A 15,774-nucleotide genomic window follows, 5' to 3' on the forward strand; every position below is an offset into this window, starting at 1 on the left:
CTTCATTATGGCCAATAATTTGTATGTCATTATTTTTGGCAGAATTTCTCTTCACCTGTTGTCTTGACTTAAACACATGAAGGCGTGATGGTGCACTGAGGTCAAACTAAAACATCACCTGTGGCTGTGATGATCGGTTATATACCCGGAACGAGACACATTTCATTCACCTCCCTTGTGTCTTTTTAGGCCGCATTTCGGAGAGAAGCAAATGACGTCGCGTCATTTAAATATCTATTCTGATTGGTCAGTTTAGTAATGAAAGGCGTCTTCATGCTATTAGCCTCCCCATAACATTTGTGCAGACATCAAGAAACCGCGAAATAATAATAATAATAATAGTAATAACAATAATAATAATAATAAAACATGTCATAGCATTATTTAATGCTATTCTTAATGCTGTAATTAAACTGAATAGCAATAGTTGTAAGATTTAGTCAGTTAAAACAGTTTTGAAGTTTAATGATCTAAGTTTGTATCTCTGGAAAATAGCGATCTGACACAAGGTATTATGTTGAGCATCAAAGTTATTTTTGTTTATTGCTCAGAGTGAGGGATTTGTGTAAAAGTGTTTTTTTTTTTTGTTTGTTTTTTTGGTGAAATGACAAAATTTGATTGTAAGATGAACAGAACAGAAGAGAACATAATAGAATAGAATAGAATAGAATAGAATAGTTGATTTAGTATTTTACATTAATGACACTCTAAAAATATATAAATAGAAACATTAATAAGAAGAATATCAAAAGTGATTTATACAATACGTAAAAGTTTACTCGGGGGGCCTTCTTACCCCATAGTGGGTCTTTGAATAATTTTACATTTATTACTTTTATTCAGCAAGGATGAATTAAATTGATCAAAAGTGATAGTACAATTGAACAATTTAAAATAAATGTTGTTCTGGTTTGGAGGGCCAAATTACTCAAAATTAAATCATTAAATAAATGTTGAAATATATAAACAAAGCATTAAATAAATAATTAAATACATAAATAAATGCATAAATAAATAAAACATTTCATTCATTCATTCCCTCCACATTTCATTTTCAAGGTTATTGTTGTCAGTACTTCCCAATGTGGAGGAAATGAATGAATGAATGAATATTTATTTATGCGTAATATTTAATATTTAACCCTTTAAACCCGAGGTGTCCCCGAAAAAATTCAAAATCAAATTACTAAGCAACCCCTGAATGGAACAACACAAATAAATTTTTGTATCATTTTAAAGCTTAGAATCTCAGGTTTTTAATGAATGTAATTATTTTGATCAACTCTTAACAAGCACTAAGCAGTCCCTCTAAACCGAAGTGTACCGCGGGCAGGACACCACCCCCCCCTCCCCGGGACAATATTACTAATCATATTTTTCAAACCACTGCCTTGATCAACAAAAAAATGCATATCATTTGAAAGCGCACTTTGATTAACTCCAAAGTAGTGCCGAGTTATTTGCTGATAAATGACAAAAAAAATCATAATTTACAAAACATGTTTTTTTTTTTGTGCCATGTACTCTAATATGTCAAAAATATCATACAGCTAGGATAGTCATGTGTCATATGTCATTTGAAAGGTCTCATCGAGTAGAATAAAACAAGCATAATTGCTTGGGGCTTTGAATAAACTAGAGCGAGTTTTTATACAAGAAGTCACCCCCAGACCCATATGAAAATAATATATTGATGTCACCATTTTACTTGTAACTTCATAAAACATGATCAGATCATGGAAAATTAGGCACCATTTATTTAGAGCAAATTCTCCTGATTAAAAAGAGCTCAAAACCATATAATATAATCTATCATTTATATCTTAAGATTTTCCTCATGAATTTATAACACACATAAAACTGCACAGGCTGCATGTTGTTTAGCCAAAAAATCTAAGGTAGCTGTCATGTGGCGATTTCGCTCATAACTTAATGAAACATGCATATATCATAGAAAAGGACAGTCGTTAATTCTCCCGATTTAAAAGAGCCCAAACTCACCATAATCCATCACTCAGATCTAAAGATACCTCTCATAAAGCTATAACACATAGAAAAGAATTAGGTCATGTAGCTTAGCAAAACAATCAGGTTGCAGTCCTGTGGCGTTTTAGCTCGTAACTTCACCAAACATGCATAGATCTTGAAAAACCGCACAACATTATATTCAGAAAATTCTCCCGATTAAAAAGAGCCCCAATTTACCAAATTCCGTCGATCAGATCGAAAGATTTCATTCATAGAGCTGTAACACATGAATCCAGACAGGCGCACTGAGGCACTGCAAAGAAAAACAACTCTATGCTTCATGTTGCTTTTTCATTCATAATGTCACAAAACATGCATAGATCTTGAAAAACCGCATGGCATTATATTAAGAAAATTCTCCCGATTAAAATGAGCCCGGAGTTACCATAACCCGTCAATGAGATCCAAAGATATTGCTCATATTGCTATAACACATAAAACCCAATGGGCTCGCTTCAGACTCAGCAGGACAAATAACTGTAGCTTCACTTTGCGCTTTTATTCCTAACTTCATGAAACATGCATAGATCATGGAAAATTGCATGTCGTTATTTTCAGAAAATTCTCTAGATTAAAATAAGCCCAATCATACCATAATCTGTTTAGATCTAAAGATATTCGTCATCGAATTATAACACATAAAACTCCAAATGTGCACGTTGCAATATTCTCATGTCTTTTACGCTTATCATTTCATGAAACATGCTCCGATCGTGGAAAATGGCATAGCCTATCATTATTTACAGCAGATTCGCACGATTGAAATCAGTCCAAAATCAAAACAATCCATTGCGTCTTTCGTGTGTAAATAATACCTAAACCCATGAATTTAATAAATCAGTTGGAGAGCTCTATTGAACACTTGGCAAGCAGAATGTAAAACCTATAATGTTTCTGTCTATTTTTATCTTTTATATAACATTTTTTTTTAAATAATTACGTTTCATTTTAAAGCTTAGAAATTCAGCTTTTGAATGCATCCAACCATTTTGATCAACTCCTAACCAGTGCTGCCTAGTTCCTCTAAACCGGAGTGTACCGCCGGCGGGCGCCCCCTAGCGAAGAAAAAAATAATAAGCATATTTTTCAAAATACATGCCTTAATCAACACAAAATAGGTATCATTTGAAAGCTTGGAGTCTGACCTTTACAATGCATGTGGCTTTGATTAACACCTAAGTAGTGCTGAGTTATTTGCGGATAAATAGAAAATAATGTTTTCATAATTTATGAAAAATGTTTTTGTGCCATGTACTATAATATGTCAGAAACATCATACAGCTCAGATAGTCATGTGTCATATGTCTTTTGAAAGGTCTCATCGAGTAGAATAAATCAAGTATTATTTTGGGGGGCTTTGACTAAACTTGAGTGAGGCATTACTTTAAATTCAAAACAACAATTTCAAAACTGTAAAGGGCTAAGAGAAGGGCTACCTTGGTTCCAAATGCTGTAACTTTTGATTACTTCATGATATCACCACAAAATTTAATTCACATACAGCACACATGTTGGGGAACATCACCAAAAGAATTTTCCTTCTACCTTATTTCTTTCATGAGATATTGAACATCAAATAAGAATGATATGAACGATTTCCCTTGACCACACTAATTTTTCTTACATTTTATCACCTATTTATCAGCATGAGAATATGCAAATGCAAAGATTTTTTTCCCCATAAAAATATAGAAAAATTATATCAGACGATACCTACCTTTTGACTCTCTTTGCTACGGTTTTGGAGTTATGAGTCATTATTTTTGTGTATGGCACTCAGAAAACAACAGTTTTTAAAATAATTTGAGTGAGGCATTACTTCAAATTCAAAACAACAATTTCAAAACTGTAAAGGGCTAAAATAAGGGCTGCCTTGGTTCCAAATGCTGTAACTTTTGATTACTTCATGATATCACCACAAAATTTAATTCACATACAGCACACATGTTGGGGAACATCACCAAAAGAATTTTCCTTCTACCTTATTTCTTTCATGAGATATTGAACATCAAATAAGAATGATATGAACGATTTCCCTTGACCACACTAATTTTTATTACATTTTATCACCTATTTATCAGCATGAGAATATGCAAATGCAAAGATTTTTTTCCCCATAAAAATATAGCAAAATTATATCAGACGATACCTACCTTTTGACTCTCTTTGCTACGGTTTTGGAGTTATGAGTCATTATTTTTGTGTATGGCACTCAGAAAACAACAGTTTTTAAAATTCCTTCAGGGAGTCAAGAGCAAAACAACATGGCCTGTTTTGTTACAAAATATTGTAACTTTTGGATACTTTATACTATCACCAGAAAATGTGAACATTGGGCAACATCATCAAAAAATAATTGTCCTCCTACCTTATTTCTGTCCTGAGATACTGAATGTCAAATAAGACAGATATGAAAAATTTCTCTTGAGCACTCAAATTTTTCTTACATTTTTATCAGCTATTTCTCAGCAGGAGAATGTCAAAATGAAATTTAAAAAAAATCCCACTGAAAGTACAGAATGTTTTCTATCAAACGATACCAACCTTTTGACTCCTTGCTACAGTCTTCGAGTTATGAGTCATTATTTTTGTGTATGTCATTCAGAAAAAACATCAACTTCAGTGAGGCAAAAATGCCCTCAGGGCTTAAAGGGTTCATTGTGTATTTAACGATTTATTTATATATTTCAAAATGTATTTAATGATTTAATTTTGAGTAATTTAGCCCTCCATAGTTCTGAACTTTATATTCATCCCAAAATCCTGAAAATCCTCACATTTAAAATATTAAGCAGCACAACTGTTTTCAAAATTTATAATAATAAGAAATGCTTTTTGAGCAGCAAATCAGCAGAATGATTTCTGAAGGATCATGTGACACTGAAGCAGCATAATGGCTGCTGAAAGTTCAGTTTTGCCAGCACAATAATAAATTACATTTTAAAATATATAAAAATAGAAAACATTACATTGCTTCAATGTGCTTTCAATTGTAATGATATTTCAAATCACTACTGTTTCTATTGTATTTTTGACTAAATAAATACCACCTTGCTGACCCCAAAATGTTTGAACAGTAGAGTGTTTGTAGTGAAAGTCATAATGACAAAATTTTCATTGTCAAAGTCATTAACTGGGTGGCCAGCAAGCCAGCAAAGCAACCGCCTTTGGTTTTGGGACACAGTCCATGTGTGGTTCCAAATGCTGCTCTGGTCAGTCTTGCTTCATCCACAATCAAATCTGTTTTAATTAGGTGTTCCTTCCAGTTTGTCACTATGTCTATTTTTAGAGATCTTAAAGTGTATGTGATGGCAAGAGAGAGACTCAGATATCAAAGCAAGCACTTTCAGCATAGCCACAGGTGATAATGAATGTCTTAACGAATTAGCAGAGCTGTTTTCACTGTTCTTCTGCCTCTCTTCTCCCAGCCCCCATCACACAACCCCCTCCTGATAACCATTTCTTACATTTTTATCAGCTATTTCTCAGCAGGAGAATGTCAAAATGAAATTTAAAAAAAATCCCACTGAAAGTACAGAATGTTTTCTATCAAACGATACCAACCTTTTGACTCCTTGCTACAGTCTTCGAGTTATGAGTCATTATTTTTGTGTATGTCATTCAGAAAAAACATCAACTTCAGTGAGGCAAAAATGCCCTCAGGGCTTAAAGGGTTCATTGTGTATTTAACGATTTATTTATATATTTCAAAATGTATTTAATGATTTAATTTTGAGTAATTTAGCCCTCCATAGTTCTGAACTTTATATTCATCCCAAAATCCTGAAAATCCTCACATTTAAAATATTAAGCAGCACAACTGTTTTCAAAATTTATAATAATAAGAAATGCTTTTTGAGCAGCAAATCAGCAGAATGATTTCTGAAGGATCATGTGACACTGAAGCAGCATAATGGCTGCTGAAAGTTCAGTTTTGCCAGCACAATAATAAATTACATTTTAAAATATATAAAAATAGAAAACATTACATTGCTTCAATGTGCTTTCAATTGTAATGATATTTCAAATCACTACTGTTTCTATTGTATTTTTGACTAAATAAATACCACCTTGCTGACCCCAAAATGTTTGAACAGTAGAGTGTTTGTAGTGAAAGTCATAATGACAAAATTTTCATTGTCAAAGTCATTAACTGGGTGGCCAGCAAGCCAGCAAAGCAACCGCCTTTGGTTTTGGGACACAGTCCATGTGTGGTTCCAAATGCTGCTCTGGTCAGTCTTGCTTCATCCACAATCAAATCTGTTTTAATTAGGTGTTCCTTCCAGTTTGTCACTATGTCTATTTTTAGAGATCTTAAAGTGTATGTGATGGCAAGAGAGAGACTCAGATATCAAAGCAAGCACTTTCAGCATAGCCACAGGTGATAATGAATGTCTTAACGAATTAGCAGAGCTGTTTTCACTGTTCTTCTGCCTCTCTTCTCCCAGCCCCCATCACACAACCCCCTCCTGATAACCACATACCTGTGCCAGGCCTGTCAGCCTGTGAATTTCAGATAATTGATGTCTATGTTATGACACCATTCAATAATGTTGATGTAATAGTCTTAGCGAGCCTATCTTCACGTCTATCCTGTGACCTTCCAGCTCAGATTGCTCACACACCATTGGTTCGGCTCTCTTTCACCTAAAGGCCTGTTAAGATTAAGTGGTTCTGCTTCTCTGCTGGATGATTTCTAAAACATTAAGATAGATGGAGGTTGAGAATGGAGTTGGGCTGTTTATCAAAGCATGACTTACCTGGCCAGAGTCAGGGATCTGTACTAAAAAACACTGAAGACATCATGCCATATGCCACCAGAGCTATAGTATCGCAGCAAGGCTTTTTTCATCTATTATGAACTGATTTATTGTCGAATATTATGCTAAAGAGCCTTTGAGCTATTCATCAGAGAAGCATCACATGCTTTTCGCCTCGTTCACCTATTTTACCCTCTTTAATAAGTGTGTAGAGCATTTTTTTGTCCTTGGTAGAAGATTTATCAGTTTACTTCTGATAAACCTGGTACATTCTGTATGTATGTACCAGGAGCACCTTAAAAAAACCACAACAAATTCCTCGTGTGTTTGCACACCTGGCGAATAAAGCTAATTCTGATTCTTTGGAAAACCTGCTTGACTGGTAGATGTGCAAAATGTTGAGAATCTGATTATTGTGGATTATGGAATACCTTAATGATGGATTTGTTTCTTACAAAAACGCAGCTTTTTATTTTACAAGACATTAATTCGTGGACTGTAGTGTGGATTAATTATTGTGATGTTTTTATTAGTTGTTTGGACTCTCCTTCTGACGGCACCCATTCACTGGTAAGCAAGTGATGCGATGCTAAACTTCTCCAAATGTGTTCCAATGAAGAAATAAACTCATCTGCATCTTGGATGGCCTCAGGGTGAGTCAATTCTCAGAATGTTCTATTCCATTAACCCCACATTTGTAATAAACCCTCTACAAACGACATGCTCAAAATACAATGGATTGAGTACACCCCCAAAAATTCTGCTATTTATCCACTCTCATGTTGTTTCAAACCATATGGTTTTATTTTTCAGTGGAACACACAAAATTGAAAAGTAAATAAATAAATCTTTACATATATGTTTTCCATACAACAATATTTAATAAAAAGGAAATATTTTAATGGGTTAAATCAGGTAAAAAATGACTCTTTAAGGTAACATTTGTAGGTTACCACTTTTTACAGTGTAGTAATCAGGTTTTTCCCATTTAAAGGTCAATTTCAGTCTGTTCCTCACAGACAATATCATATAGCTTCAAATGATTTGTAATAAGTCTTTTTTTTCTTCTTCTTGAGATTGACATCCCACGGTCACTATGAGCACTAAAGATGAAAAGATATTGAAAGATTCTTTCAATAATTAAAAAAAAATCATGTCTTGCAATAATAGATTGATTCCCTGAAATCCCAGTACTTTGTTTTCCCCCTTTGATTTTTTTTTTCTGTTACATCTAGTTTTTAACATAAAGAGTCTGAGTGTGTGCGCGTTACAGAGAGAGAAAGTGAAACAGAAATAGATGAAGACAGAAATAGAGATGGACAGGCAAGATGGTGATTTTGATTATCAGCTGTAAATCTGCAGTTCATATAAGAGTGAAAAGAAAGAAAAGCACAAGCCAGAGAGAATTAATAAGGAAAATACACAGGATAAAAGAGATTGCATGAAGGGTTGGGAGAGATGAGGTAGATAATGGATGAAAGACAAAAACAGAGAGAGAGAGAGATGGGGAGGTAGGCGAAGGCTGTTGATGGGGGTTTATATGACTCTCTCGTGTGTCTGGCAGGCCAATAAACATATCATACTTCCATAAAGGTGGAGCACAAAAGATGGACTGAAGCGAGAGGCAGGCTAATCTTTAAATCCTCCAGCAGCCTGTCTAACACTGACTCTCCAAGGTCAGTTTATTAATGAGCAAACAGACGGAGAGGAGAAATCATGCTAGAGAGTGTGGGAAAAGCGTGAAACTTCACCCAAACACACACTCACACATGTAACATTCAGCATTGAGCTTTAATCGAGATTTTCAAGCAACCTTCCTTCAACCTTGAATTAACCGAGGAGACTGAAAGAACCTGTTAGAAAAAAAAAATAATACAAATGAGATCTCTTTAATGTAAACTATTTAAACCACCCTAGTGAAAAATAAATATACTTAAATGTATTTGAAATACATTTATTTTATGCTAATTATACTACATTTTCATATTTATGTCCTTAATAAAATGCCCTGCAATTGTACTTTTAGTATGCTAAACTGGTATACTTAAAGTCTGCTAAATTGGAACAACTAATTTTGTACTTAATGCACTTTAATTGTGCGGAAGAAGTGTTGAAGTCTAATTAAAGATATACTTAATATACGTGATTGTGCTAAAGTGGAACTATTGCAAATAGACTTTAGGTACACTTTAAATATCTTGCATTTAAAGACCGATATTATTCAAAGATCATACCATCCTCATCAAAAGTGACATTAAAACACATTTTAGACTTCATATTAAGAAATGTGCATTGTGCACAAGTAGTACGCCAAATACAATTTTATTATAATTTTTATATCAGCAAGTCTCGAGTTATCTGTCAGTAAATATGTTAATAGATTTGAACTATACTTAGTATGAAATAAATGTATTTAAAAAAATATTACTTTTTTACTAGGGCAGGGTTTAGTTATTTTATATTTATGTATGCCATTTTTAAGAGCTCATGTTGTTTTAGTATCACTGAGATACTACTAGTTTTTACTATTAATTTGAATCAGTTTTCATTTTCATTTTAGTTAAAGTTGTAATATTTAAATTTACTCGTACTTTCAATTTGAGATATTTTAATCAAGTATCAAACTCACAGCACTAATGAAAATGAGAAAAAGTTCTTTATATATTTTATTTAACATAAAATGGTTTTAGTTTTAGTTAACTAATAACCATGGCTCATATTCATTTAATACATTAAAATAAAAATTAATTTTCTACACAACAGGAACATTTGAAATGAACCAGTGAGGGCAAAAATGTTCGGGGGAAAATGTTATCGGGGGAAGTCGTGGCCTAATGGTTAGAGAGTCGGACTCGTAACCCAAAGGTTGTGGGTTCGAGTCTCGTACCGGCAGGGATTGTAGGTGGGGGGAGTGAATGTACAGCACTCTCTCCCACCTTCAATACCACGACTGAGGTGCCCTTGAACAAGGCACCGAACCCCCAACTGCTCCCCGGGCGCCGCAGCAAAAAAATGGCTGCCCACTGCTTCGGGTGTGTGTTCACGGTGTGTGTGTGTTCGCTGCTGTGCGTGTGCGCACTTTGGATGGGATAAATGCAGAGCACTAATTCTGAGTATGGGCCACCATACTTGGCCACATGTCACGTCATCATCAAAAGGTGACTAAAACTGATGAAAAACTGGTAGAAATGCTTTCCCATTTACAGTCGTAAGAATCTTGATGTTGAGATATACATTTAACTTTGTTCCAATCATAATTTCTCCTACAAGCAAACTTTAAATAAACATCTAAAACAAAGTTGATGCTCAAATAAAACACTAATGGAGAACTCCTTTAAGGCTCTTGAGCTTTGAAAGAGAAATGTGTGAGCAAATGAATCCTCTGTGAAAGTTCCTCACATGCTGACCTGTCGTTAACCTGGACAGGCCTGTCAGCAGGGTTTGTTCTGGGTGAGAGTGGATGTAGAGAGAGCTGAATTACTTCTAATGAGCTTTAACGAAGGGGCGCACTTTTGGGACGGATTGTACAGGGTGGTATTGTGGGTGGATTTTCATGAAGGATTTAGTTCTATTCCAGACCAGGTTGGTAGGATGTCGGGGTGCACTTCCTGTCTTCCGAGCTTCATGCGCAGCAGTGTAATTTGTCCAGCCTGGGGCTTAAGCAGCAAAGGAGGAAACAGCAGAGATTCCATTAGAATGGCCTTCCTGTTGCATGAAAATTGCTAAATATTAATCAAACATTGATTAAAGTGTTAAATCCTGGACTCATTATTCACATTTTCCTACTATATCCCTCGCTCGCCATGTTCTCCGCGCTCTATTGTATTTTGGGTTCTCTCCTCTTCCACTTTTCTATTCAGTATTCAGGGTGGGAGACGCTGAACGAGTACACACAGGGGACTAAGAGAAAGATCTGAAGCTCAATAATACTTGTGCCATTGTTCAGGGCTTGTACTTGGTGGAGTAAGAGAAAATAAATCCACAAAGGTCACAATAACCCATTCTCACAGCTACCAAAAAAAAATTCAGGAAGATAGATGGACGGGTAGATAGATACATAGATAGAGAGAGATACGGGGACACTATGTTGACTTTGACGGATGAAAAATTTTAGTGGTGAACCAAATTTTTACTGCTGTAGTGAAACCGCCCCGAGGGCTTATTGTAGAATAACAATATTTGCAATGGTCAATTCTGTGTGAAAAAAATACATTGGTACAGAAATTAATCTGCTAAAACAGCATTTTATCATTGGTGTTTTTAAATGCAGAAGCAGCCTTCACACTTTCAAGCTCTAGAAAATAGTAACAACAAAATATAAAGTGAATTTGGTATCCATAAAATTGACTTTTTATCCCTCACAGTGTGAAACTAATGGAGAAAATGAATGCATGGCTGAACAATCTAACCCTAAAGTTAGGCTTTAACACACGGATCTTAAACTCAAAATCACTGTCCAGACAATGAGACCGTTACAACAAATACAAGTGGTTTAACAGCCATGACTTTGGAGCTATACAGTTATAGGTGCAGTTATTGATTTATGAACTGAAAATCCAAGTGACTCATTTGTCCTTCACATCTACCATACTGTCGGTATGTTTAGTGTGCAAATAAGACCTGAGATCGTATTCAAAGGCAACTTCAATTTTCTCGTTGCAAGAAGAGACAAGAAACATTAAGCTAGCTTTGGAACAGTCAGAAGTTATCTAAACATATAAGGACTAAAAAATACATAAATCAATTCTCACATATGATATTTGTAAATAAAATATTTTCCATCAACTGAGGGCATGTCGCAACAAGTGCTTCAGTGCAGCCTTTTTTCCCCCAATTGCTATTATAATGCAGATATAATGCATGGTTTTGCACCTTGAAATGTTTGTGGATATAGCAATTGTTTAACAACCCTATAAAGAGAACTACATGACAATATTTAAGACAAAACACATAAATTACAAACAGTGAAAATTGATTAACAGACCAAATTTAACTATGAGCACTTGGAGGGCCGCATGAAACAATGTTGCGGGCCAATAGTTTGAAACTTTAATGCACAGGAATTGGAAAAAGAAAACGCTCCGTTCGACAAACACCCACATGAAAACCCTAATGAGGCAGAACGATAAAACAAGCCCTACTTTCACGAACGGGACTCAGTCGTGTCCCTCGTTTTATTTCATCTTATCTCTATAGCGTGCCAAGAGCACACGGCTACATTTACAGGCACCGTTGCATTTTAAAATTGAATCTCTGACTGTTTTTTTCACAGAGAGCTTTCACCGGGATAAAACTCACCACGCAGGTTTTATTCCTCGCTTTTATATGGCTTTATCTATCCTGCCTTAATTAGTTTAAGTAAAAAAGCTTCCTGCTGCAAGCTATTATGGAGCAATAAAGAAGCAATTTATGAGTTTATCAATAGGAAACGTTTAGATTTCCCCATTGAAGGGGAAAAGAAAAGCAGAAACGTGAAACAATAGGGAAGCCAATGTGAGAGTCTAACAGTCGGTTTCTGCTGAGGTGAGCTGTTCGCCGCACTTCATTCATAGTTACTTTTTCAAAATGGGTTCAGAGCTACTAAACGTCTAGTCTCGTGTAGCCAGACCATCAGACTGACGACTGAAGGTCTGGAATCCATGGCAGCTTTCATTGGCCAAGGCCCGCCCATGAGGCTGTTTGACCGACATGTCAAACAACCAATCACAGTTCGTTTCGTTTCAGCGTCACGTTTCAGGGCGTGGAAATGTCGCCACAATAACAGACCGGTGTGGACGTATTTTATAGATTCTGTGCCGCAAACTTTATATATTTCACATACTTTTGAAAATCCAGCATTTAGTTGATCCTGATAAGCGCTCGTCGTCACAGTTGTAAACACGACGGCTTTCTTCTCTCGTGAGGGGGTTTGGCATGACAGCATCTTTGCTTCCAGGCGGAACATTAAAGAACGCGACACACACGTCTCCCGGAAATCCTGTATAATTCAACCAATCCGATGACGACTTCGAAACTCCTGAAGCGTTTCCACTTTTGTGTGCTGTATGTATCAGACGTTTAGCCAGTGTTCCGTGGGCGTGACGTCTGAGGCTGAGACGACTAAACGTCCACTCGTCCTTCAGGATATGACAGACATTAAAATCATTACACTTGTGCAGACAAGTCAGCGTAGCAGAGCTGAAGTGGATCAGACCGGCTGCGTGGCTTTGCATTAGAAATCGTCTGTTTCCACGATTAGACAGCGTGGCTGTTTCTCTCGAAACTCTCGAAAACAAAAAAATAAAAACGCCTCACTCGCATGAGCATTCAGCAAGCTGTGGAAAAGTCATTTCCACACTGGCTGCGCAGCCGGGGAGGATCGGGCCTGTTAATCTGTTTCAGATCCTTTACAGAAGCGCATCTTAGAGAGCAGGAGCGAGCGAGGGAAAACACTACATCTGAGTAATCCGCATTTGAAACAAGCTATACATCACGCAGATGGGAAAGCAGGGGAGAGGAGAGAGAAAAAACGGTGGCACGGATGGTGAGCAGAAGTAACCGTTAGCTTCCTCTCATCTCTTTGCCATGGGATACCAAAGTCTTTGCTCTATTTCTGTCGAACAAACTACCCAGGCCTGGGGAAAACAAAGTCTTGTGCTTATTAAGACATCATTTGTTTTATTTTATTGGCCCGTTATAATGAGGGGGAAGTGTGTGGGTGGTTATGTGGTGTCCTGCCCCCTGTGTAGGACACCATCTATCTTTGCACAAAGCACCCAGCTCAGCTGCTCCGAATCTCCACGTATGTGTGATTAAAATATTTGTGTGATTAATCACAGCAATGTGACATTCTGTGTCGTAACCCCACGCTGCTGTCGAGAATGTAGTGGTGACCGATTTTTAAATAGGCTGTGCGCAGTGGAACGAAGTTCACTATGCATTTTATTGCCTGAACGTGGAGACAGAATTCAGTGTCCTGCATTTCAAATGCCTTGTACTGTATCTGCGGCAACACTTCCTAAATTACAAGTGCTAAAATGTCACTGAAGTGCGCGAATTTAAATGGCTCTGAAGCTCTCCTGTGAATATGGAGAACATATGATGTTAAGAAACTAAGGAAAGGTGGTCTAGTTTAGTGAAATGTGAATTAGTAGAAGGTAAAACTTTAGCAGACTTTCAAGATAACACGGTCTACCTGTTTCTATCAGTAGGACAGACAGAGTTCCTGTGTGATATCAGCTCGTGCTTTTCAAAATCTGGGAAGTGCTGATGTTAGATGTCTTAACCAGGTGATACGTTTCCAGTCTCAGGAAATGTGTAAACATAATACCAGCCAATCAGTTCATATTTGAAGTTTAATATACAGCTGTAGTAGGATGCGTAATGATTGATTCGCTTTTGAAACAGGAGGTTTGTCAGCATCAAATTTGGTATGATAAAGAGTTAAAAGCATAGCTAAAAGACAAAGAAAGTTGACCTTTTGGGGTAAACTAGCATATACACTACCGCTCTAAAGTTCGAGGTCAGTAACATTTTTAATGTTTTGAAAAAAGTATCTTATACTAACCAAGGCTGCATTTATTTGATCAACAACAACAACCACAACAAAAAAGTATTATTACAATAAAAAAATTATTGCAAATAAGCATTTACTCCAGTCTTGATTCTTCAGAAATCTTTTTAACATGCTGATTTTGGTACTAAATCATTTATTATTATTATCTATGATGACAGATATACTGCTTAATATTTTGTGAAAACGTGTGAAAAAAATATATATATATATTTTGAATAGAACGGTCTTTCTTGTTACTTTTGATCATTTTAAACACACGCTTGCTGATTAAAAGTATTATTTTCTTACTGGCCCCAAACTTTGAATGGTAGAGTAGATACTCTCAAAGCTACCAGGCCACAAAACAACAATTTTATTTCCTTTAAAGCGATTTTCACTTGTTTCTATTAATGCACATATCATTAAGAAGCCACTAAAGTAGTCTGACAAGCCTGCCTCTTCTATAAAGAGCAGCAAGCAGGTAATAACCATATCAAGGCTGCATTCTTAGCACACTAATCAAGAGGTGTGTGGATGTATTAGCATGCTAATGGCTCAATCACAAAGTCTTCTGTATAGAAGTAGAGAGGGAAGAGAGAGGAACTCTATTACTGGACCTTTCAAATTCTCAGAGAGCTAATTGTTACATACCTCAGAAAATCACAAATAACTCAATCTTTCACTCATCTCTCTTCGAGCTGGGTCCCCTGCTTTCCGAGCTGTGGGTCTATAAATGCACAGTGTTCATTAGCAGAAGGAGAGAGTAGTGATAAAAGGGTGAGAAGTGTTAAAAATGAAACAGACCAAACATTACACTTGCATAAACCTGCATTTTAAGATCAAACCAGCATGAAAACTGGAAGAGCGTGATTAAGATTAGGAGTGAAGAGGTAAGAAGATTAACATCTCGCACATGGTATAAACTATTTCTTCCTAAAACACTTTAAGAAGGTTCCATTTCTTAACATGGACTAACAATGAAAAATACTTCTAAAGCATTTATTAATGTTAACTTTAATTTCAACATTATTAAAAATGTTATTTCAACATTTTAAATATAAATAGTTAATCTGTTATTTAATGGAACTGAGCTTAAAGTACAGAGACAGCTAAATACACACAAACAGGCATAAACATCTCGCATTAGGTTTCAAAGTGCAACATTTCAATAAAGATGCATTCAAATGTTTTTAGCAGTAAAAAACATAGAAGTGTGAATTTAGCGTCATACAAAACCAATCCAAAAACCAATTTTCAGTTACCACTGCCACTGTAGAAATTCTTCATTTATTTTTAGCTACGTTTTTGGAAGTATCCAGAAACATTCAGGCTGCAAGTGAGTGGTATTTACAGTTGGTCACGTGATCTTAAAATAGTGATTAAAAATATAAAATTAAGCTCGTTTTATGCTACTGATGACTGAAATCTTCAGTAGATGACTTCACATGATTT

Source organism: Sinocyclocheilus anshuiensis, unplaced genomic scaffold (genome assembly GCF_001515605.1).
Source record: "Sinocyclocheilus anshuiensis isolate Anshui unplaced genomic scaffold, SAMN03320099.WGS_v1.1 scaffold605, whole genome shotgun sequence".
NCBI lineage: Eukaryota > Metazoa > Chordata > Actinopteri > Cypriniformes > Cyprinidae > Sinocyclocheilus > Sinocyclocheilus anshuiensis.